The sequence below is a fragment of the Carassius gibelio genome, chromosome B21 (assembly GCF_023724105.1).
Source record: "Carassius gibelio isolate Cgi1373 ecotype wild population from Czech Republic chromosome B21, carGib1.2-hapl.c, whole genome shotgun sequence".
NCBI lineage: Eukaryota > Metazoa > Chordata > Actinopteri > Cypriniformes > Cyprinidae > Carassius > Carassius gibelio.
In genome coordinates, this window is record NC_068416.1 from 8475694 (window position 1) to 8498794 (window position 23101).

General features: G+C 40.1%; 1 protein-coding gene and 1 long non-coding RNA gene across 3 annotated transcripts in view; both read right to left on the reverse strand.

Annotated features, from left to right (window-relative positions):
- The window catches only part of LOC127986041 (DNA repair protein RAD50), a 224260-nt gene that overhangs the window by 26098 nt on the left and 175061 nt on the right, over positions 1-23101 (reverse strand). The gene's annotated exons all lie outside the window — the stretch shown is intronic.
- LOC127986049 (uncharacterized) lies at positions 1397-18854 on the reverse strand. Of its 2 annotated transcripts, none has more exons than XR_008160751.1 (6): positions 18829-18854; positions 18314-18406; positions 18027-18157; positions 17541-17917; positions 2370-2425; positions 1397-1521 (listed from the first exon to the last, which is right to left on the reverse strand). It is a non-coding gene; the product is annotated as an uncharacterized LOC127986049 (long non-coding RNA). The 2 variants fall into 2 exon arrangements; XR_008160750.1 differs by lacking the exon at positions 2370-2425 and adding an exon at positions 17387-17442.

The window sequence follows — 23101 nt, forward strand, 5'->3', positions numbered from 1 at the left end:
GGGTCGTTCAAGACATTGTTCAGAAGAACAGCGTACTTTGATTAAAAAGTTGATTAGAGAGGGGAAAACCTATAAAGAGGTGCAAAAAATGATAGGCTGTCCAGCTAAAATGATCTCCAATGCCTTAAAATGGAGAGCAAAACCAGAGAGACGTGGAAGAAAACAGAAGACAACCATCAAAATGGATAGAAGAATAACCAGAATGGCAAAGGCTCAGCCAATGATCACCTCCAGGATGATCAAAGACAGTCTGGAGTTACCTGTAAGTACTGTGACAGTTAGAAGACGTCTGTGTGAAGCTAATCTATTTTCAAGAATCCCCCGCAAAGTCCCTCTGTTAAAAAAAAGGCATGTGCAGAAGAGGTTACAATTTGCCAAAGAACACATCAACTGGCCTAAAGAGAAATGGAGGAACATTTTGTGGACTGATGAGAGTAAAATTGTTCTTTTTGGGTCCAAGGGCCACAGGCAGTTTGTGAGACGACCCCCAAACTCTGAATTCAAGCCACAGTACACAGTGAAGACAGTGAAGCATGGAGGTGCAAGCATCATGATATGGGCATGTTTCTCCTACTATGGTGTTGGGCCTATTTGTCGCATACCAGGGATCATGGATCAGTTTGCATATGTTAAAATACTTGAAGAGGTCATGTTGCCCTATGCTGAAGAGGACATGCCCTTGAAATGGTTGTTTCAACAAGACAATGACCCAAAACACACTAGTAAACGGGCAAAGTCTTGGTTCCAAACCAACAAAATTAATGTTATGGAGTGGCCAGCCCAATCTCCAGACCTTAATCCAATTGAGAACTTGTGGGGTGATATCAAAAATGCTGTTTCTGAAGCAAAACCAAGAAATGTGAATGAATTGTGGAATGTTGTTAAAGAATCATGGAGTGGAATAACAGCTGAGAGGTGCCACAAGTTGGTTGACTCCATGCCACACAGATGTCAAGCAGTTTTAAAAAACTGTGGTCATACAACTAAATATTAGTTTAGTGATTCACAGGATTGCTAAATCCCAGAAAAAAAAAATTTTGTACAAAATAGTTTTGAGTTTGTACAGTCAAAGGTAGACACTGCTATTTTTTTGAACACACCCCTTTCAACTAATTGCCCAATTGCACAGCCTTAAGAGCGTGCATATCATGAATGCTGGGTCTTGTTTGTTTTCTGACAATCTACTGAACCTACTGGTAACTTGTTTGCCACGTAGCAATAAAAAATATACTAAAAACCTTGATTATTCTGGTTAGTCACATTGTACTGCTATTATTTTGAACAATACTGTATATGTTTAAGCAATTAACATTAAATTCTAAAATCTTAAGTAATTCTTACTTTCTCTATTCTTGCAATATTCTAGTGTTCATGTCCCTGAGTAATATCTGCATCCACCGAAGGCTGAAGAGCTGAAGAACACAATATGCTAGTAGACAGCAATCCTCGTGAGAGAGAGGTCTGGCGTGGAGGGTGGATCTGGAACTGACTTCTCTTGATTATCTCTTTTCACAAACTGCCCTGAAATACAATTCAAACATTAACAATGATTGTTATAAATGTAATGTAAGGCTCTTAAACTCATAATGCTCATTTTGGAAATATAGTTAATATCACTAATATGCAGCATGCACGATACAAGGAAGTGGTCAGTAATTACACTTTGAGGTATTATATCTATGTCAGTAAGGCTACCTTTAAGAAAAAATAAAATGAATAAATTAAGTTGTGTTATGCATTCAAATAGTTAGACATGCTAAAATACAGAATTTGTTAACAATAATAATAAAAAATAATATGCTGGGGAAAAAATTAGGGCCCTAAATATGTTTTTTTTTTAATGTTTAATAAATTGATGTGAAAATGTATGTACTACGAAAAAGGAGTAGAGAAAAATGAAATATTTATTTGATCATTGAGGATTTCTTAAAAAAATATATATATATATATATATATATATATATATATATATCGTCTCGCTCTCATGAACCCAGTCTTGTGTTTCGTCTCATCTTGTGGGATAAGTGTCTCATCACACCCCTAGTAGCCAGAGCAAGAGATACATTAGATTTCTTTTGCATGTCTGACAGTCTAAAATTAAGCAGAAGTATTTCGAAAGAGTTAAACCTGTATCCTGTTTTCTGGGTAACATTGAGAATATCACTATATATTGTTGCAACACCTCCGCCACGACCAGTCTGACAGGGCTCATGCTTATAACAGTAGTTTGGTGGAGTTTAGACTAATGCTAAATCAAAAATGCCTGTCAAAATTAACACTGGAACAAACACAATCTTTATTGTAGTAGTACTTCTATTTGAGCGTGTAGAACAAAATTCATCATAACAGTTATTTGAGAATTGGCTTACTAGTCATATGGAGCGAAGTGTCCTGGAGATGTTGTCCAACAGGAGATCTAAAAAGCCTAGCTCCCAGAAAAGATTCCAATTATTAACAAAAGGCAGTTTCTGTTCTTTACACCATGACTATAACCATTCGTTTAAAGCAAAAAGTCTGCTGAACCTTTCATGTCCTCATCTATACGTGGGAAGTGGTCGTGACACGATGATCATCATGCAGGCGATATGCTGCGCACTGTCTTGATCAGGCTCCTGAAGTCCCTCTTCAGCGTCTCCGTCCGCTCTGATGCCCACCTCACTCTTCAGGATCACGGGAATCTGTGCAGAAATATCAAGAACATGAGCACCAGGGAAGTATTCAGTGTGGACTTTACCTTCAGCTAACATAGCGCAAACGTGCCGGACGATGGAGTCTCTGATGATCACAGCGTTTGGTTCTGTCTCGCGAAGTGGAGCGAATCGGGTTCTGGTGGAGATCCTGAAGACCGGAGGCGGCGGATGGAGAGAGGTCGTCGCCCAGGGCCTGGATCATGTCTTACACTATGAAATAGGGTGAAGGACATCTGGGAAGATCGCATCCTGGGTACACCGGGCCTTTGCAGAGAACTACACAGAGTAGAGGTGGTAGTAGGGTTAGCTGTATACTTACCCTGGACTTATGAGCATCAACCCCTGAATATTTCCAGCACAGCTCTCCACTCGCTCAGCTGGGCCTGCTTCTCCACAATATCATGGATCTGTATCTTCACGGCCTCCAGCTCCTTATTAGAAATAAACAAACTAGAGAATAGGGGAAATGCAGAAAAGAAAAATAGCAATATGGAAAACATACAAAAATCTTTAGATACCAGAATTCACATGTTTAGATTTTACAGATGCATGACGATATATTGTAAAAAATAAATATGAAGTTATTTAATAAGCTTTGTAGCATCACCTGTGTTTTCTATCTCTGTCAGCAGCTCCCGTTAGACATTTTCTTGGAACTTCTCCTCTGTTTTAGAGGGGTTTTAAGACACTCCTGAAATCACTGTACAATTTTTTTTATCAATATTTGTTTACAATGATAAATCAGAACAAGCTTGAAACAGTGGTTTGAAATAGTTTCAGCCCATTTTAGACCACGAGTGACGTCACTGATAGACTCTACAATGCAGATTTTTAGGTTAAATTAATTAGCTTAACTTTATTTCATTTATCTATTGACAAATTACCATCAAAAACATTTACAAAACGATCAAAACCGATCCTTTAGGCATAAGATGTAATTAAAAGGCCAAACTTTCATTAATAAGGGCTCAAATCTAATATGCTATAACGTTAATTATGTTTCTATGCTAGCGTAATACTTGATAGCAGACATTTCAGGAAAAATACCATAATCGCAGAGGTATAAATATTAACAAAAAGTACTTAAAGTAGACTGTGGATGATATTAACGTGTTACTTAACAAATCTGTCGCAGTTGTTGGCCTTTTCTTTCGTATAACTGACGAGAAACAGAGAAAATGTCAGACGAGTCCTCTCCATAGACAGTAAAAGAAATGGACACAGCGACCCCATTTGAACTCAATTGAGACGAATGAATCCCAGTTTTAGCGTTTTTTAGCACTTCCGTTTCTGACGCGCAGACTCAAAACGAAGCTTGACGACGTCAGCAACCTGTCTGCCAGATGTAAATCTTCTAAGTGGCTGTGCGTGCAAACTGCCATCGTTAATCTTGCAGAGACGGCGAGCTTGAGCGGGGAGTTCTTTGTCGTGAGTGAGCAGGAGTAAGTATTCTGATGTATTCTGATTGTATAGTATTTTAAAATGTAACGCCAGTACGCCATATTAAGTTAATTGCCTGCGAGCTTCTCCACTTGTCTGTACGGTAATGCGACAGAGAGCCGAGTGGTTATGACGCAATCGTTAGCCTATTTTTTACAAAAACTGTTTATACGGGGCCATAATGTAACATAGAAGGTAATGGAGCCCTTTATACCTTGTCGTGTATCTTTAGAAATAAATAATGGACAAACAGAGTCTTTAAACGCCTCAGATGTAAAGTTATTCGCTGTCAAAGTAACGCCAAAATGAATGGGAGTCAATGGGAATGCTAACGCAAGTGAAGTTCTGCTAAAAGATGGCAGCCCCCACCCGACTTCAACTTCCGGTCGAGTTCCTTGCCCCTTGGTCCTCTCCTCTCCAGCAGCTGATGTGTACGTGGTTGCCATGGTAACTCAACGGCTAGAAGGCTAATAAAAACAATAAAATAATAAAAAAAAGGTTTTAGCGACGTTAGACTTTTGTTTTAACTTTGTTTTATACATTTTATCAACCAACTTATTTATTATAAATTGTAAAACTCACCTCAGAAAGCTAATTCTCCTGTCAGACACAGTTGAAGTGAAAAGTGCGTCAAACAAACGCGCTGTCCTTCTGATACAACAATCTCTGCTGCAGATGAGATGGTGTAGACAGTCTGTGTCACTATTTCACGTTCATAACTCCTTACGAGATAGAAAGTTTCACAACTCTTTTCTTGTCAATACTGTGCGCGCGGTGCGTCAGTTGCGGAAGCGCGCGCCTGTATGTCACGTCACTATATATTAAAAGCATGTCCATATTCTGACTTGGTGAAAAGAAACATATTTTATCTTTAAGGAACGTTTAATCTTGAGTCTGAAGTTTAATTACACTTTTTAAATGGCTCTATACTCAGAGAGCATATAAAGAACGTAAAAAAAATATATGGTAATGATATTACGTGTATACGACGTTGTAGTTACGTTGCCAGTAAGTCATGAAGTTACCAATATATTACCAATAGAGGACCTATCTGGGACGTTCTTGGTTATCTGGTCACGTTGGAAGGACGTACTGACGACGTTGTGAGTTGGTAATGTGATGGTAATAAAATTACGGGCATGCGACGACGTAGTTACGTTGTCAATTGGTAAGTCATGGAATTACCAAAAATTACCAGTACGTTACGTAACTGTTACGTCGTGTGTTAGCAGGGTAGTACTACATCCTTCATAACTCCAAAAAGTCTTTAGTTTTATTATATTCATAAGAGAAAGATAGTCTGTACCGATTTTTCCCGGAAAAACACTAGCGCCTAGAGGCGTGACGTGTGGGCGGAGCTAAAGAATCACGAGCGCCAGTAGGCTTTTGCGTCAAGAGCGTTTGGAAGCTGTGACATTACCCAGAGCCTTTGAAAAACATATTTAACGGCTCTGACATTGCCTTGAGGAAAAAACCATGATCCAAAATAAACCATGGCTAACAGTCAGATTCAGCCGTTTATTTATGATCCAGAATCAGATCCCGAGGCTGAAACTGAATGAGAGCAGCAGCAGCAACGACTCGCTCCGAGCGGGGCTCGAACCCGGGTCTCTGATGGGAGGCGACGCACTAACAAGGAGGCAGAGATATTTGAAGCAGTTTTACTCACCGCCTGCAGTTCCAACTAGAGGTCTTCACAGTGCACCCGAGACCCGTCGACCCCGGACCCGACCCGGGACCCGTACGGGTTCGGGTCTATATTTTAAATCATCAGCCGGGTCCGGGTCGTGTCCGAATCTATCACCTCGGGTCCCGGGTCTGTTTAACATTGTGTGTAATACCCGTGCGATCGCCGATCGGAGTCATCGGACTCGAAGAACATCCGGCCGTTATCAAAGACTGCTTGTGTTTTTTGTAACTTGCAACTTGTAAAATTAGGAAAAGAAAAGAGTGAGCCAAAAAAAGTGATCTCTCTCTCTCTCGCTCGCAGACTCAAGAGTTAATACAATCAGAATCAGAATCAGAAATCAGAATCAGAAAGAGCTTTATTGCCAAGTATGTTTGCGCATACAAGGAATTTGTTTTAGTGACATAAGCTTCCAGTACACAGAGACACCAACACACAGACAAAAAAAAAAAAAAAAAAAATGTAGCCAAATAAATAAGTGTATAAACAATTGTGCTATAAATGATAATGGGATAGGATTGAAAAAGATGCAGGGATGTACTAGGATGGAGGGGTAACAAATAAATATAAGGATGTTGCAATTTTGTTTGCATAAGCATAAGTGGGGAACATTTAACTGTTCATGAGGTAGATTGCCTGGGGGAAGAAACTGTTTTTGTGCCTTGCTGTTCTGGTATTTGCGGCTCTGAGACGCCGGCCAGATGGCAAAAGTTCAAAGATGGGGTGACTTGGATGTGAGGGATCCAGAGTGATTTTATGAGCCCTTTTCCTCACTCTGGATGTATACAGTTCTTGAAGGGTGGGCAGGGGAGCACCAATAATCCTTTCAGCAGTCCGAACAGTTCTCTGTAGTCTTCTGATGTCCGATTTTGTTGCTGAGCCAAACCAGACAGTTATAGAAGTACACAGTACAGACTCAATGACGGCCGAGTAGAACTGTTTCAGCAGCTCCTGTGGCAAGTTAAACTTCCTCAGCTGGCGAAGGAAATACAACCTTTGTTGGGCCTTTTTTACAATGGAGTCAATGTGATTGTCCCACTTCAGGTCCTGAGAGATGGTGGTTCCCAGGAATCTGAATGACTCCACTGCAGTCACAGGGCTGTTCATGATGGTGAGTGGGGAAAGTGCAGGTGGGTTTCTCCTAAAGTCCACGATCATCTCCACTGTTTTGAGCGTGTTCATCTCCAGGTTGTTAAGACTGCACCAAACAGCCAGCTGCTCAACCTCTTGTCTGTAAGCAGACTCATCACCGTCCTGGATGAGGCCGATGACTGTAGTGTCATCTGCAAACTTCAGGAGCTTGACAGAGGGGTCTTTAGAGGTGCAGTCGTTGGTGTAAAGGGAGAAGAGCAGAGGGGAGAGAACACATCCCTGAGGGGCGCCAGTGTTGGTGGAGCAGCTGTTTGATGTGAATTTCCCCAGTCTCACTAACTGTTGCCTGTCTGTCAGAAAGCTGGTGATCCACCGACAGATAGAGCTAGGAACAGAGAGCTGGGTCAGTTTGGTCTGGAGGGTTGTTGGGATGATGGTGTTGAAAGCCGAACTAAAGTCCACAAACAGGATCCTCACATAAGTCCCTGTTTTGTCCAGATGTTGCAGGATGAAGTGCAATCCTATGTTGATTGCATCATCCACGGAACTGTTTGCTCGGTAAGCAAACTGCAGGGGGTCCAGTAAGGGTCCAGTGATGTCCTTCAGATAACCCAGAACCAGTTTTTCAAACGACTTCATGACGACAGATGTTAGAGCCACAGGCCTGTAGTCGTTAAGTCCTGTTATCTTGGGTTTCTTTGGGATGGGGATGATGGTGGAGCGTTTGAAGCAGGAAGGTACTTCACACAACTCCAGGGATCTGTTGAAGATCTGTGAAAAGATGGGGGCCAGCTGGTCAGCACAGATTTTCAGACAGGCTGGTGTAACACCATCTGGGCCTGGTGCTTTTCTTCTTTTGTTCTTCTTGAAGACCTGGCACACATCATCTTCACAGATTTGAAGAGCAGTAGGTGTGGAACGGGGGATTGCAGGAGGTGTTAATGGTTGTGCAGGGAGATGGTCAGAATGGGTGTTGGGGGTTTCAAATCTGCAATAAAACTCATTCAGGTCGTTAGCAAGCCGTTGATTAGCCTCAGTGCAAGGGGATGGTGTCTTGTAGTTTGTGATGGCCCTCAGTCCTCTCCAAACTGAAGTTGAGTCGTTGGAAGAAAACTGGTCTTCCAACTTTTTAGCGTAGGTCTTTTTAGCCGCTATGATCTCTTTGTTCAGTGTGTTCCTGGCCTGATTGTACAAGACCCTGTCCCCATTTCTGTAGGCATCCTCTTTGGCCTGACGAAGATGTCTGAGTTTTACTGTAAACCATGGCTTATCGTTGTTGAATGTTAAATAAGTCCTGGTAGGAATGCAAACATCCTCACAGAAACTAATATAGGATGTTACAGTCTCTGTGAGTTCGTCCAGATCGGTGGTAGCAGCTTCAAAAACACTCCAATCAGTGAGGTCAAAACAAGATTGTAAATCCTGCTCCGTTTCGCTGGTCCATCTCTTCACAGTCCTTACTACAGGTTTAGCAGATTTAAGTTTCTGTTTGTAGGATGGTATAAGATAAATCAGACAGTGATCAGAATTTCCCAAAGCAGCTCGTGGAACAGAGTGATATGCATCCTTTATTGTGGTGTAGCAGTGATCCAATATATTACTGTCTCTGGTGGGACATGTAACATGCTGTCTGTATTTTGGCAGTTCACGGGAAAGATTGGCTTTATTAAAGTCCCCAAGAATGATTAAAACAGAGTCCGGGTGTTGTTGTTCTGTCTCTGTGATCTGATCAGCGAGTTTCTGTAAAGCTGAGCTCACGTGCCCTTGCGGATGGATGTAAACACTGACCAGAATGAACGAGTGAAACTCCCGCGGCGAATAGAACGGCTTGCAGTTGACAAACTGCATTTCTAGGTCAGGACAGCACATCTTCTTTAACACAGTTACATCTCTACACCATCGCTCATTGATGTAAAAGCATGTCCCGCCGCCGCGCGATTTCCGAGTAGACTCTGATTCGCGATCCGCTCTGAACAGCTGAAAGCCCGGCAGATGGAGCGCGCTGTCTGGTATGGCGTCATTCAGCCAGGTTTCCGTGAAACACAGAGCAGCAGAGTGAGAGAAATCCTTATTTGTCCGAGAGAGCAAAAGGAGTTCGTCTGTTTTGTTAGGTAGAGAGCGGAGATTTGCCAGATCGATGCTAGGCAACGGCGTTCGAAATCCGCGCTTCCTGAGTCTGACGAGCGCTCCCGCTCGCTTCCCCCGTCTGCGCGTCCTGAAGCGCTTGATCAGCGCCGCCGCTCCTCCGATAACAACGTTCAGTAAAACGTCTGAATAATTTAAATCTGGTAAAAGATCTTGTGGTGTGTTCTGCCGAATGTTCAGCAGTTCATCCCTGGTGAAACTGACACAATCTGAGGTGAACTGTCACATGAATGTTTTCTATTACGCTCAAATTGCGTTAAGGAATTTTAGGTTGATAAAGCTAGCACGCATGTGCAGTCATGTTTCTATGGCAAGCAGTGAGGGACACTTCGACCGCCAAACCGCGTTTTACATTTTCTCCCATTTTTATAATATTATAAATGAACCGTTTAATCTTAAAGTTTTAGTGGTTCAGATTCAGACTCGATGCTGAGCAGAGAGCACAGACAGAGATCAGATGATAGTAAATAAATAATGTCAGCGGCCATGGCATTGCACGAGCGATCGTTATTATAGTTCAAAAGGCAAACAGTGTAAGTTATTATGCGAATTAACTCGAGTCAGAATGTACATGTGCACAGTAGCATTTGTCATCCGTCAACCGTGACATCAAGTGGACTTCTGAAGCTGAAATAATGAGTGGATTCAGCTTGGACTTGGAATAATGAGAGGAATAACATGAATAACTTTCTTGTCGGAGGATTGTAATGCATCATAGGCAGTCAGGTACAAGGAAGAGAGACCACGGCTCTTTAAATTAGGTAAGACAAAAAGCTGTATTCTTCGCAACAGGTTTATTGACTTGTAATAGCAATTTAAGGTGGAATATGTCAACGTCGGGTCCAGTCGGGTCTGTGTCTTCCCGGCGGGTTCGGGTCCAGATTTCAAGTAATATACGGGTCCGGGTCGGGTCCGGGTAGGCATTTCTCGGATCTACACGGGTCCGGGTCCAGCTTTTGAAATAATAGACGTGTCCGAGTCGGTTCGGTGTAGTACATTACGGGTCTCTGTCGGGTTCGGGCAAGAAGACCTCTAGTTCCAACACACGATCGTGACCCTTTTTCGTTGGGATTGCATCATCCTTAAGAAATAAACAATTATTAATTGCAAATCCGTTGTCAAACTGGGCCTTGTTTGTAAAACAAGCATCTTCGAAATGCAGGGAACAAACACAAACACTTGCACAACCTTGTTGATGCTCTGTAAAAATAAACTCCGTCCAGTGGTCCCTTAATGCTGTTTTTTCTTTGGTAATCTATGCAAGGTTGTCTTGCCCTGGCAACCAAAAACACTCCTCCTTTTGTGACATTTTGCGACGCTCTCGCTCTGATCAGTGATTGTCTGTGCACAGCCTCTCTCTGCTCTGCTATATGGGAGCGCGTGCTCTTCATTTTGGCATCACCTTGACAGCGAATAACTTTACATCTGAGGCGTTTAAAGACTCCGTTTGTCCATTATTTATTTCTATACTTACTTACTCCTGCTCATTCACGCCAAAGAACTCCCCGCTCAAGCTCGCCGTCTCTGCAAGATTAACGATGGCAGTTTTCACGCACAGCCACTTAGAAGATTTACATCTGTCAGACAGGTTGCTGACGTCGTCAAGCTTCGTTTGAGTCTGCGTGGCAGAAACGGAAGTGCTAAAAAATGCTAAAACTGGGCTTCATTTGTCTCAATTGAGTTCCAATGGGGTCGCTGTGTCCATTTCTTTTACTGTCTATGATTTCACCCCCCCCCCCCCTACTAGCAGCGCACATCACTTTCTGAGTGAAGTGCGCGAAGTGCGCGTGCCCGTCATTTTGTAACGGTCACCTTCCAGCGGACGGACACGGAGGAAAGGTAAGCGCTATGAATCTACTTTTATTCATAGATTTTAACTGATATAACGTTAAATGCCAAGAGGAGTAGTGTTTTGTATTTTTGTAGGTTTTCTCTTTCAATTTTATAAATAAATGCTCTGTTTGGTTAATTAGCTCAAAAGCAGTCTCAGAGGTGGTCTAGGGTAACGTTAACTGTTAAAATCGAATATTTAACCTTACCTGTTTCAAATTATTTGAAATTTAACACTATAAACTATACAGTATTCACTTTCTTATTATTCAATTTTTAACCGTAGTAACGTTAATTAGTTTGTTTGAATGCCTGCCGCTCGAGCTTGATGATGCTCATGCTAGACATCCTGTGAACTTGAATATAACGTTAAACCGCTGTATAAAGTTTAACGTTAATTAGACCGAGGCTGCCGAAATCATGTTTTCAATGTAACATTATGTGATATTAATAATTTCCCCTTTTCTCCCTCAAGTGGCAGGCTTGTAGATTCTGTCATCTGTTCATTATTGGTGTTAATGGTGTTTTTCACATGCATGCTTTTTAATGCTAGTTTAATTATCAAATTAATCTGATACTTTCGTTTCACAAAAAGTGAACAAATTGATTCAGTGAATTTTACAAGGCATTCTCAGAACTTTTGGCCCCTTTTTTATTACAGGTTTTTATGGAGAGTATAGAGAATAATTCCCTTCCTCCTAGCCTCACTCAAGGGCTAGTCACACTGATTCCCAAGCCTAGGAAAGATCCGCTCTTTATTGACAGCTGGAGACCCATTTGTCTGCTAAACAATGATTACAAAATAATGGCGTCAATATTTGCCAATAGAATTAAAGAAACTCTCTAAACTATTATAGATGAGATACAATCAGGCTTTATGTGAAACAGGCATATCTCTAATAATATTAGACTAGTATTAGATATTCTTGACTACTCTGACTTAATATCTGAAGATGGATTCATCCTCCTCTTAGACTTCTACAAGGCGTTTGATACAATAGAACATCAATTTATTTTTCTATCTTTAGAGAAATTTGGTTTTGGGGACTTTTTCAGCAAAGCAATTAAAACCTTATATGCTAATGGCAATAGCTCTATAAAACTGAAAAATGGAACTTCCCCTAGATTTAATCTGGAACGGGGCATTCGTCAGGGATGCCCAATTTCCCCTTATTTGTTTCTACTTTGTACACAGATTTTCACAACTTATGTATGTAATAGTGCTATACAAGGAATCTCTATTGCGGGTAGGGATATCGTCATTAGTCAGCTTGCTGACGATACCACAATCTTTTTAAAAAATGCAAGCCAGATACCTGTCATCATTCGAGTAATAAACCAGTTTTCAGAGGCCTCTGGTTTATGCCTAAATATTAATAAATGTGAGCTGCTGCCTTTAAAAGACTGTGATATACAAACTATTTGCAACATTCCGATCAAGAAAGAAGTAACGTACTTGGGTATTATTATCTCTAAAGATCAGAAAATTAGATCTCAGTTAAATTTTTCTCCAATCATTAAAAAAACTCAGAACAAACTGAACCAGTGGTTGCAAAGGGACTTGTCTTTAAAAGGCAGAGTGTTGCTTACCAAGGCTGAAGGGATATCACGGCTTACATATGTAGCTCTCTCTCTACATTTGGACAATAAAATCTGTAAAGACATTGATAAAATGCTTTTTGACTTCATCTGGAAAAATCGTATCCACTATATCAAAAAAAGTGTTGTTATGAATAAATATGAATCTGGTGGGCTAAATTTTTTGGACTTCAATACTCTAAATAATACATTTAAGATTAATTGGGCTAAGCATTTTCTTAAAAACCCAGTTTCGATTTGGAATTTTATTCCCCATTATATATTCTCTCGTTTTGGTGGTCTGGACTTTATTTTGAATTGTAACTACAATGTAGAAAAACTTCCTGTAAAACTGTCCACTTTTCATAAGCAGGTCCTTTTAGCTTGGTCTCTTATTTACAAGCATAATTTCTCACCCCACAGGTATCTAATTTGGAATAACAGAGATATTTTATATAAGAACAAGTCTTTTTATTTTGAGAGTTGGGTACGTAATCAGATTCTGCTGGTGGACCAGTTATTTAATGCAGAAGGGCGACTTTTCTCCTATAGAGAATTTCTATCAGCATATAACATTCCTGTTACGCTGAAAGAATTCGCAATGGTATTTGACGCCATTCCATCAGGCACAATCATGCTTTTTAAGTATACTAGCAGACTTTCACCTACTTCTGTCTCCCTCCCTGATGTGGCTGACTCACCAGTTGGAAGAATCTGTTTTTCCCATATTCCACATAATAATAAGCACATTCGTGCATTATTTCAGAAAGAGATTGTTTCTATTCCAAATGTTACTTTTTACTGGAACCGTTTTGTAAATGACATTGACTGGAAAAAGGTTTGGATGATTCCTCACAGGTATTTATTAGTAAATAAGGTGAAAGAAGTATCTTTCAGAATAATTCACAGATATTACCCTGCTAATCATTACATGATTAAATTTAAAAGGGACATCAATGCAAACTGTTCTTTTTGTGAAGACCATCCCGAAACAGTTTTGCACCTATTTTGGTATTGCCCACACACTAGAACATTTTGGCAAAAGCTCAGCAGATTCATCATTGACCATATTTTTAAAGACTTTGCCTTATTGTGGAAGGATGTTATTTTTTGTTTTTATAAAAGTCAAAGAAAAGAAAAAACATACTTCATTATAAATTTATTAATACTTTTGGCAAAATTTCACATTCATAAATGTAAATTCAGCTCTAAAAAACCTTGTTTTGTACTCTTTATCCATGAAGTTGAACATTATATTAATCTGATTTCTGGCTCAAACAACAAAAAGGCTGTTAAAACTATCAGCATATAGTCTTCCTTCACTTTGTAATGATCTGTAAGCTTCCCCTGGCTACTTTAATTTATTTAATTTTTTTTTGTTTATCTCTATGTTTTTTTGTATATTATGGCTAATCACATGTGAATTGTACCCTTTTTGCAATAATAAAAAAAAAAAAAAAAAAAAAAAAACATTACGTAACTGTTACGTAACTGCGACGTAATCTGGTGACCAAAGTTTCGTCGTGGCAACCGCAAAAGTGAAAGGTGCGTATACGTCGCCACAACGTAACTTTGTGACGTTGCCAGTAAGTAACTGCGACGTCGTGGCAACGTCGCAGATCGGTGGTCGTGTGCTGGTAATTAGTTGGTCATTTTTTTTAATAATTATTCTATGGGCGGACATGCAGCACTTGAACCTAATTTATGTCCTCATATGCCCAAACTAATTTAAAGGATGTTTCAGTAGCTGTGAATGATGAATACATACTCGAAATGAATTCAGTTAATTTATTAACAAGCAAATATGAACAGTAATACACCCAGATTATTAATAAAAACAGGATATACAGCGAAATATGAATGAAAGCATTCAGCCCATACAGAAGCACATAGATTGAGATATATTAATAATAAATACATTTCCATATATTGAAATATCTATACCCTTCTGTAAGCATCCAGGGTCAAAACATTATGCACAACATGCAAGTCTTAGTAGGCACTCAGTACATTGCATTTAAATATTATCATTAACAATGCACACATTCATCAACTAATCACAAGATCGAAAAAATAATCTTCAGCTAATCACACCCTTAACCAAACCACTACAAATAATTCATTGAAAATAATATGCAATAGCTTATGAACAGATGTATTATAGCAAATCAAGTTTAATGAATCTCACACCTATCATACAGCATTATGGCCAGTTCACACTGCCACAAAAATATATCTAAATATATACAGTATTGTTCAAAATAATAGCAGTACAATGTGACTAACCAGAATAATCAAGGTTTTTCGTATATTTTTTTATTACTACGTGGCAAACAAGTTACCAGTAGGTTCAGTAGATTCTCAGAAAACAAATGAGACCCAGCATTCATGATATGCACGCTCTTAAGCCTGTGCAATTGGGCAATTAGTTGAATTAGTTGAAAGGGGTGTGTTCAAAAAAATAGCAGTGTGGCATTCAATCACTGAGGTCATCAATTTTGTGAAGAAACAGGTGTGAATCAGGTGGCCCCCATTTAAGGATGAAGCCAACACCTGTTGAACATGCATTTGAAAGCTGAGGAAAATGGGTCGTTCAAGACATTGTTCAGAAGAACAGCGTACTTCGATTAAAAAGTTGATTAGAGAGGGGAAAACCTATAAAGAGGTGCAAAAAATGATAGGCTGTTCAGCTAAAATGATCTCCAATGCCTTAAAATGGAGAGCAAAACCAGAGAGACGTGGAAGAAAATGGAAGACAACCATCAAAATGGATAGAAGAATAACCAGAATGGCAAAGGCTCAGCCAATGATCACCTCCAGGATGATCAAAGACAGTCTGGAGTTACCTGTAAGTACTGTGACAGTTAGAAGACGTCTGTGTGAAGCTAATCTATTTTCAAGAATCCCCCGCAAAGTCCCTCTGTTAAAAAAAAGGCATGTGCAGAAGAGGTTACAATTTGCCAAAGAACACATCAACTGGCCTAAAGAGAAATGGAGGAACATTTTGTGGACTGATGAGAGTAAAATTGTTCTTTTTGGGTCCAAGGGCCACAGGCAGTTTGTGAGACGACCCCCAAACTCTGAATTCAAGCCACAGTACACAGTGAAGACAGTGAAGCATGGAGGTGCAAGCATCATGATATGGGCATGTTTCTCCTACTATGGTGTTGGGCCTATTTATCGCATACCAGGGATCATGGATCAGTTTGCATATGTTAAAATACTTGAAGAGGTCATGTTGCCCTATGCTGAAGAGGACATGCCCTTGAAATGGTTGTTTCAACAAGACAATGACCCAAAACACACTAGTAAACGGGCAAAGTCTTGGTTCCAAACCAACAAAATTAATGTTATGGAGTGGCCAGCCCAATCTCCAGACCTTAATCCAATTGAGAACTTGTGGGGTGATATCAAAAATGCTGTTTCTGAAGCAAAACCAAGAAATGTGAATGAATTGTGGAATGTTGTTAAAGAATCATGGAGTGGAATAACAGCTGAGAGGTGCCACAAGTTGGTTGACTCCATGCCACACAGATGTCAAGCAGTTTTAAAAAACTGTGGTCATACAACTAAATATTAGTTTAGTGATTCACAGGATTGCTAAATCCCAGAAAAAAAAAAATGTTTGTACAAAATAGTTTTGAGTTTGTACAGTCAAAGGTAGACACTGCTATTTTTTTGAACACACCCCTTTCAACTAATTGCCCAATTGCACAGCCTTAAGAGCGTGCATATCATGAATGCTGGGTCTTGTTTGTTTTCTGACAATCTACTGAACCTACTGGTAACTTGTTTGCCACGTAGCAATAAAAAAATATACTAAAAACCTTGATTATTCTGGTTAGTCACATTGTACTGCTATTATTTTGAACAATACTGTATATGTTTGAGCAATTAACATTAAATTCTAAAATCTTAAGTAATTCTTACTTTCTCTATTCTTGCAATATTCTAGTGTTCATGTCCCTGAGTAATATCTGCATCCACCGAAGTCTGAAGAGCTGAAGAACACAATATGCTAGTAGACAGCAATCCTCGTGAGAGAGAGGTCTGGTGTGGAGGGTGGATCTGGAACTGACTTCTCTTGATTATCTCTTTTCACAAACTGCCCTGAAATACAATTCAAACATTAACAATGATTGTTATAAATGTAATGTAAGGCTCTTAAACTCATAATGCTCATTTTGGAAATATAGTTAATATCACTAATATGCAGCATGCACGATACAAGGAAGTGGTCAGTAATTACACTTTGAGGTATTATATCTATGTCAGTAAGGCTACCTTTAAGAAAAAATAAAATGAATAAATTAAGTTGTGTTATGCATTCAAATAGTTAGACATGCTAAAATACAGAATTTGTAAACAATAATAATAAAAAATAATATGCTGGGGAAAAAATTAGGGCCCTAAATATGTTTTTTTTTAAATGTTTAATAAATTGATGTGAAAATGTATGTACTACGAAAAAGGAGTTAATATTTATTTTATCATTGAGGATTTCTTAAAATATATATATATATATATCGTCTCGCTCTCATGAACCCAGTCTCATGTTTCGTCTCATCTTGTGGGATAAGTGTCTCATCACACCCCTAGTAGCCAGAGCAAGAGATACATTAGATTTCTTTTGCATGTCTGACAGTCTAAAATTAAGCAGAAGTATTTCGAAAGAGTTAAACCTGTATCCTGTTTTCTGGGTAACATTGAGAATATCACTATATATTGTTGCAACACCTCCGCCACGACCAGTCTGACAGGGCTCATGCTTATAACAGTAGTTTGGTGGAGTTTAGACTAATGCTAAATCAAAAATGCCTGTCAAAATTAACACTGGAACAAACACAATCTTTATTGTAGTAGTACTTCTATTTGAGCGTGTAGAACAAAATTCATCATAACAGTTATTTGAGAATTGGCTTACTAGTCATATGGAGCGAAGTGTCCTGGAGATGTTGTCCAACAGGAGATCTAAAAAGCCTAGCTCCCAGAAAAGATTCCAATTATTAACAAAAGGCAGTTTCTGTTCTTTACACCATGACTATAACCATTCGTTTAAAGCAAAAAGTCTGCTGAACCTTTCATGTCCTCATCTATACGTGGGAAGTGGTCCTGACACGATGATCATCATGCAGGCGATATGCTGCGCACTGTCTTGATCAGGCTCCTGAAGTCCCTCTTCAGCGTCTCCGTCTGCTCTGATGCCCACCTCACTCTTCAGGATCACGGGAATCTGTGCAGAAATATCAAGAACATGAGCACCAGGGAAGTATTCAGTGTGGACTTTACCTTCAGCTAACATAGCGCAAACGTGCCGGACGATGGAGTCTCTGATGATCACAGCGTTTTGTTCTGTCTCGCAAAGTGGAGCGAATCGGGTTCTGGTGGAGATCCTGAAGACCGGAGGCGGCGGATGGAGAGAGGTCATCGCCCAGGGCCTGGATCATGTCTTACACTATGAAATAGGGTGAAGGACATCTGGGAAGATCGCATCCTGGGTACACCGGGCCTTTGCAGAGAACTACACAGAGTAGAGGTGGTAGTAGGGTTAGCTGTATACTTACCCTGGACTTATGAGCATCAACCCCTGAATATTTCCAGCACAGCTCTCCACTCGCTCAGCTGGGCCTGCTTCTCCACAATATCATGGATCTGTATCTTCACGGCCTCCAGCTCCTTATTAGAAATAAACAAACTAGAGAATAGGGGAAATGGAGAAAAGAAAAATAGCAATATGGAAAACATACAAAAATCTTTAGATACCAGAATTCACATGTTTAGATTTTACAGATGCATGTGATATATTGTAAAAAATAAATATGCAGTTATTTAATAAGCTTTGTAGCATCACCTGTGTTTTCTATCTCTGTCAGCAGCTCCCGTTAGACATTTTCTTGGAACTTCTCCTCTGTTTTAGAGGGTTTTTAAGACACTCCTGAAATCACTGTACAATTTTTTTTATCAATATTTGTTTACAATGATAATTCAGAACAAGCTTGAAACAGTGGTTTGAAATAGTTTCAGCCCATTTTAGACCACGAGTGACGTCACTGATAGACTCTACAATGCAGATTTTTAGGTTAAATTAATTAGCTTAACTTTATTTCATTTATCTATTGACAAATTACCATCAAAAACATTTACAAAACGATCAAAACTGATCCTTTAGGCATAAGATGTAATTAAAAGGCCAAACTTTCATTAATAAGGGATCAAATCTAATATGCTATAACGTTAATTATGTTTCTATGCTAGCGTAATACTTGATAGCAGACATTTCAGGAAAAATACCATAATCGCAGAGGTATAAATATTAACAAAAAGTACTTAAAGTAGACTGTGGATGATATTAACGTGTTACTTAACAAATCTGTCGCAGTTGTTGGCCTTTTATTTGGTATAACTGACGAGAAACAGAGAAAATGTCAGAAGAGTCCTCTCCATAGACAGTAAAAGAAATGGACACAGCGACCCCATTTGAACTCAATTGAGACGAATGAATCCCAGTTTTAGCGTTTTTTAGCACTTCCGTTTCTGACGCGCAGACTCAAACGAAGCTTGACGACGTCAGCAACCTGTCTGCCAGATGTAAATCATCTAAGTGGCTGTGCGTGCAAACTGCCATCGTTAATCTTGCAGAGACAGCGAGCTTGAGCGGGGAGTTCTTTGTCGTGAGTGAGCAGGAGTAAGTATTCTGATTAATTATTTTGTATAGTATTTTAAAATGTAACGCCAGTACGCCATATTAAGTTAATTGCCTGCGAGCTTCTCCACTTGTCTGTACGGTAATGCGACAGAGAGCCGAGTGGTTATGACGCAATCGTTAGCCTATTTTTTACAAAAACTGTTTATACGGGGCCATAATGTAACATAGAAGGTAATGGAGCCCTTTATACCTTGTCGTGTATCTTTAGAAATAAATAATGGACAAACAGAGTCTTTAAACGCCTCAGATGTAAAGTTATTCGCTGTCAAAGTAACGCCAAAATGAATGGGAGTCAATGGGAATGCTAACGCAAGTGAAGTTCTGCTAAAAGATGGCAGCCCCCACCCGACTTCAACTTCCGGTCGAGTTCCTTGCCCCTTGGTCCTCTCCTCTCCAGCAGCTGATGTGTAGACGGTTGCCATGGTAACTCAACGGCTAGAAGGCTAATAAAAACAATAAAATAATAAAAAAAAGTTTTAGCGACGTTAGACTTTTGTTTTAACTTTGTTTTATACATTTTATCAACCAACTTATTTATTATAAATTGTAAAACTCACCTCAGAAAGCTAATTCTCCTGTCAGACACAGTTGAAGTGAAAAGTGCGTCAAACAAACGCGCTGTCCTTCTGATACAACAATCTCTGCTGCAGATGAGATGGTGTAGACAGTCTGTGTCACTATTTCACGTTCATAACTCCTTACGAGATAGAAAGTTTCACAACTCTTTTCTTGTCAATACTGTGCGCGCGGTGCGTCAGTTGCGGAAGCGCGCGCCTGTATGTCACGTCACTATATATTAAAAGCATGTCCATATTCTGACTTTGTGAAAAGAAACATTTTATCTTTAAGGAACGTTTAATCTTGAGTCTGAAGTTTAATTACACTTTTTAAATGGCTCTATACTCCGAGAGCATATAAAGAACGTAAAAAAAATATATGGTAATGATATTACTTGCATACGACGTTGTAGTTACGTTGCCAGTAAGTCATGAAGTTACCAATATATTACCAATAGAGGACCTATCTGGGACGTTCTTGGTTATCTGGTCACGTTGGAAGGACGTACTGACGACGTTGTGAGTTGGTAATGTGATGGTAATAAAATTACGGGCATGCGACGTCGTAGTTACGTTGTCAATTGGTAAGTCATGGAATTACCAAAAATTACCAGTACGTTACGTAACTGTTACGTCGTGTGTTAGCAGGGTAGTACTACATCCTTCATAACTCCAAAAAGTCTTTAGTTTTATTATATTCATAAGAGAAAGATAGTCTGTACCGATTTTTCCCGGAAAAACACGAGCGCCTAGAGGCGTGACGTGTGGGCGGAGCTAAAGAATCACGAGCGCCAGTAGAGCGTTTGGAAGCTGTGACATTACCCAGAGCCTTTGAAAAACATATTTAACGGCTCTGACATTGCCTTGAGGAAAAAACCATGATCCAAAATAAACCATGGCTAACAGTCAGATTCAGCCGTTTATTTATGATCCAGAATCAGATCCCGAGGCTGAAACTGAATGAGAGCAGCAGCAGCAACGACTCGCTCCGAGCGGGGCTCGAACCCGGGTCTCTGATGGGAGGGGACGCACTAACAAGGAGGCAGAGATATTTGAAGCAGTTTTACTCACCGCCTGCGGTTCCAACTAGAGGTCTTCACAGTGCACCCGAGACCCGTCGACCCCGGACCCGACCCGGGACCCGTACGGGTTCGGGTCTATATTTTAAATCATCAGCCGGGTCCGGGTCGGGTCCGAATCTATTACCTCGGGTCCCGGGTCTGTTTAACATTGTGTGTAATACGATCGCCGATCGGAGTCATCGGACTCGAAGAACATCCGGCCGTTATCAAAGACTGCTTGTGTTTTTTGTAACTTGCAACTTGTAAAATTAGGAAAAGAAAAGAGTGAGCCAAAAAAAGTGATCTCTCTCTCTCTCTCGCTCGCAGACTCAAGAGTTAATACAAGTGCACAAACGGTAATGCTTGCAGACTTGACACACTCATGTTTAATTTATTTCAAATCAGCAACACAATCTGAGGTGAACTGTCACATGAATGTTTTCTATTACGCTCAAATTGCGTTAAGGCATTTTAGGTTGATAAAGCTAGCACGCATGTGCAGTCATGTTTCTATGGCAAGCAGTGAGGGACACTTCGACCGCCAAACCGCGTTTTACATTTTCTCCCATTTTTATAATATTATAAATGAACCGTTTAATCTTAAAGTTTTAGTGGTTCAGATTCAGACTCGATGCTGAGCAGAGAGCACAGACAGAGATCAGATGATAGTAAATAAATAATGTCAGCGGCCATGGCATTGCACGTGCGATCGTTATTATAGTTCAAAAGGCAAACAGTGTAAGTTATTATGCGAATTAACTCGAGTCAGAATGTACATGTGCACAGTAGCATTTGTCATCCGTCACCGTGACATCAAGTGGACTTCTGAAGCTGAAATAATGAGTGGATTCAGCTTGGACTTGGAATAATGAGAGGAATAACATGAATAACTTTCTTGTCGGAGGATTGTAATGCATCATAGGCAGTCAGGTACAAGGAAGAGAGACCACGGCTCTTTAAATTAGGTAAGACAAAAAGCTGTATTCTTCGCAACAGGTTTATTGACTTGTAATAGCAATTTAAGGTGGAATATGTCAACGTCGGGTCCAGTCGGGTCTGTGTCTTCCCGGCGGGTTCGGGTCCAGATTTCAAGTAATATACGGGTCCGGGTCGGGTCCGGGTAGGCATTTCTCGGATCTACACGGGTCCGGGTCCAGCTTTTGAAATAATAGACGTGTCCGGGTCGGTTCGGTGTAGTACATTACGGGTCTCTGTCGGGTTCGGGCAAGAATTTTTGGACCCGTGAAGACCTCTAGTTCCAACACACGATCATGACCCTTTTTCGTTGGGATTGCATCATCCTTAAGAAATAAACAATACGCAAATCCGTCGTCAAACTGGGCCTTGTTTGTAAAACAAGCATCTTCGAAATGCAGGGAACAAACACAAACACTTGCACAACCTTGTTGATGCTCTATAAAAATAAACTCCGTCCAGTGGTCCCTTAATGCTGTTTTTTCTTTGGTAAACTATGCAGGGTTGTCTTGCCCTGGCAACCAAAAACACTCCTCCTTTTGTGACATTTCGCGACGCTCTCGCTCTGATCAGTGATTGTCTGTGCACAGCCTCTCTCTGCTCTGCTATAAGGGAGCGCGTGCTCTTCCGGGAGAAGTGCCCTCAGGACCCATATAAGGAAATTCCGCTCCATCTAACGTCACACAGTGCCATACTCGAAAAAAACTTTCCGAAACTTGTCACAAACCGGAAGGAGTATTTTTGGAACAGAAATACTCCTTCAAACGTACAACTTAATTTTTGAAACTTTGTCCATGTTAAGCATGGGAATCCAACTCTTTAACAGTGTAAAAAACTCAGTATGCATGAAATAGCATTTCACCCCCCCCTACTAGCAGCGCACATCACTTTCTGAGTGAAGTGCGCGAAGTGCGCGTGCCCGTCATTTTGTAACGGTCACCTTCCAGCGGACACACACGGAGGAAAGGTTAGCGCTATAAATCTACTTTTATTCATAGATTTTAACTGATATAACGTTAAATGCCATCAAAGAGGAGTAGTGTTTTGTATTTTTGTAGGTTTTCTCTTTCAATTTTATAAATAAATGCTCTGTTTGGTTAATTAGCTCAAAAGCAGTCTCAGAGGTGGTCTAGGGTAACGTTAACTGTTAAAATCGAATATTTAACCTTACCGGTTTCAAATTATTTGAAATTTAACACTATAAACTATACAGTATTCACTTTCTGTCACTGGCCTCACTGTTTTAATGGATCCAGTTATCCAGCCGCTAAACACTTCCACAATAAACTCCACGAAGGTGCAATTTATGAAGTTTAATCATGAAAAGTGTGAAACTACAA